At 31.7% G+C, this 2,551-nt stretch overlaps 1 long non-coding RNA gene across 1 annotated transcript in view; it reads left to right on the top strand.

The window, feature by feature from the left end:
* LOC135221062 (uncharacterized) overlaps positions 1–1,660 on the top strand; it is a 127,528-nt gene extending 125,868 nt beyond the window's left edge. The window contains exon 3 of the long non-coding RNA XR_010315864.1: positions 1,597–1,660. This is a non-coding gene — a long non-coding RNA (uncharacterized LOC135221062). The remainder of the gene's footprint in view (positions 1–1,596) is intronic.
* The last annotated feature ends 891 nt before the right edge of the window (positions 1,661–2,551 follow it).

Raw genomic sequence — 2,551 nt, 5'->3', positions numbered from 1 at the left:
TGATTCAACTAGGCACGCTGTTTTCAAAACTAGACATTTTATAATGTAATGATCACTAAGAAAAATCAATTGGTTTTAATCTTTTCAGTTTGATAAATTTGATACTTTTTCTTTTAGTTCGTGACTTCCTGTAATGTAATGTATATTAGGATAAAAGTGGAGCGTTGTGTTTGTTTGTTAACTAGCCTTAACCAAATTTGTTTAGCGTATATTTCCTGTAAGGAAAAGAAAAACAAATTTTGTCTCTTTTGGTCCACATGATGCTTCCTACTCCCCCTCGCACCTTACTATGGCGTAAGAGTGGCTTAAACTTTCCAACGAACCAAATACAGCGCAGAATTAGCATTGTAGTTTCTTAAACGAGAGTCAACATTCATAATTTAGTTCCACAAAATGACTGTAGAGGTAATGAAAAATTTCCTCTTAGTATTTCTGTTGGTGTTCTTCATAATTTGACTTGTGATTAGGATTAAAACATTAAAATAGCATTATTTTTTATTTAAGAACATATTGAAGATTCCTTAATTTAGAATAAAAATCCGTACATGATTTTTAATCATTACCTTCGATAATATTTTTAATGAGATAGAATGACACACTACAAGTCGCATAAGACCCTTAAGATACAGGCGAGAGAGATTCATTTAAGTCTCTGTTAAACTATGTATGCAGTGAAGAGAAGTCGATTAAGAAGAATGATACCTCTGATGAACAAGTCCGCCTGTGCCAGTGTCCTCCACTCAGGTGACAAGTGATAAGTGACAGGTGACACTGTGGACTTGAAATGGGCTTGAAGTGTAAAGTGTAGACTCCACACTTGGAGTGGTTACCTGTCAAAGCGGGAAACGTGCGCCAAAGATCTGATGGTTAATTAAAAAGATAAGAAATGATACAAAAGTAATATTTGGATTAGATACAATCAACAATAACAGCTCAATAACAGTTCAGCAGTGTGTGAATGGGGTCCTTTTTACATAGAAAATATGTTTATACAATAACAATGTGGAAGAGGAATTCTGACAAAGAGAATTTTATTATATGTTTGTAATGTGTGTATATATATATATATATATATATATATATATATATATATATATATATATATATATACGTATATATATTATATATATATATATATACGTATATATATATATATATATATATATATATATATATATATATATATATACACATACATACATACATATATACATGCATACATTCATATATATATATATATATATATATATATATATATATATATATATATATATATATATATAAAAGTAGCAGCATTCGTATATAAATAAATTTCAGACACCTCTGATGTATATTTCCCGTAAGACAGCATTAAAAGCTTTGCATTCGCTACTTAAATGCTAATCCCTCACAAAGCAGTATAAGGTCACGCCTTAAAAAGAATTTTCTTCATTAAAAAATATATGCATAACTCTCATTTGCATTCGGAGCAGTGACCCAAAAAAGAGGCGAAGAAAAATCATCGCTAATAGAGCCAACCTGTGATAATTGCAGTGTCCAGTAGCCGGCAATGCATCGCATTGCAAATGAACTCATTTGTTTTTGTGCAATTTTCAGGAGATCTGGTCCACCTAATGGCTTACTTCAAAGGATAAACACCTCGGCCTGCTGATGTTGAATAAAAGGTAAGAAAATCATCTGTCTTCTCTCTCTCTCTCTCTCTCTCTCTCTCTCTCTCTCTCTCTCTCTCTCTCTCTCTCTCTCTCTCTCTCTCTCTCTCTCTCTCTCTCTGAATAACGAAGAATACTTGCTTCTTGTTCTCATTTGGTAAGTTTTGGAAGTGTTAATAATTGCTGAGTTAGAGTAGAAAGCTCTAACGTAGAATGTTGATGTCTTTACCTGAAATAGATATTTTATTCCTTGAAATATATCAGTGCCAAATTTCGCGTATTGATTTATTTGTTTATTTTTTAGTTTTTTTAATCCAGTGGTTTATATAAGTACCATTTTTCATTAAATAATCTTTACCTAATCATGAGTTCCGTAACATTATTTTAATTGCGTTTCTCTATGGGTCAGTTTAATGAGAACAAGTTAATAACTCTCTCTCTCTCTCTCTCTCTCTCTCTCTCTCTCTCTCTCTCTCTCTCTCTCTCTCTCTCTCTCTCTCTGTACTAATTCATTATTCCCCCACTTCCAGTTCCCGTAAGCCTCAGAAATTTTGAACTCCAATTAATTTTCACTAGAAGCGAAATGAATCGCATCAAACGTGTTGAATTAATTTACAAGTGTCACGTTCACGCAGCCATTATTACGTGACGGAATATGATATAGGTCAGGTGTTCACTGAAAAAAAATAATTACAAAATGTTGAGTTATGACATAATTTATTTCCAGATTGTCATGGGAGAAAAAAAAAGGAATTATTTCCCAATAATTACTTGCACTGTCAGTAAACAAATGAATTTTATCTGGTATATTATTAATATAATATCAAATAGCAGAAGCAATTGAATTTGTTTCGAGTCCTAGTTATTAAGAAAAAACTAAGCAATGGTTAAAAGCATTGTAT

The sequence above is a fragment of the Macrobrachium nipponense genome, chromosome 20 (genome assembly GCF_015104395.2).
Source record: "Macrobrachium nipponense isolate FS-2020 chromosome 20, ASM1510439v2, whole genome shotgun sequence".
Classification (NCBI taxonomy): domain Eukaryota; kingdom Metazoa; phylum Arthropoda; class Malacostraca; order Decapoda; family Palaemonidae; genus Macrobrachium; species Macrobrachium nipponense.
The sequence above is the reverse complement of the archived record's forward strand: the minus strand, read 5'-3'. Positions and strand labels throughout refer to the sequence as shown.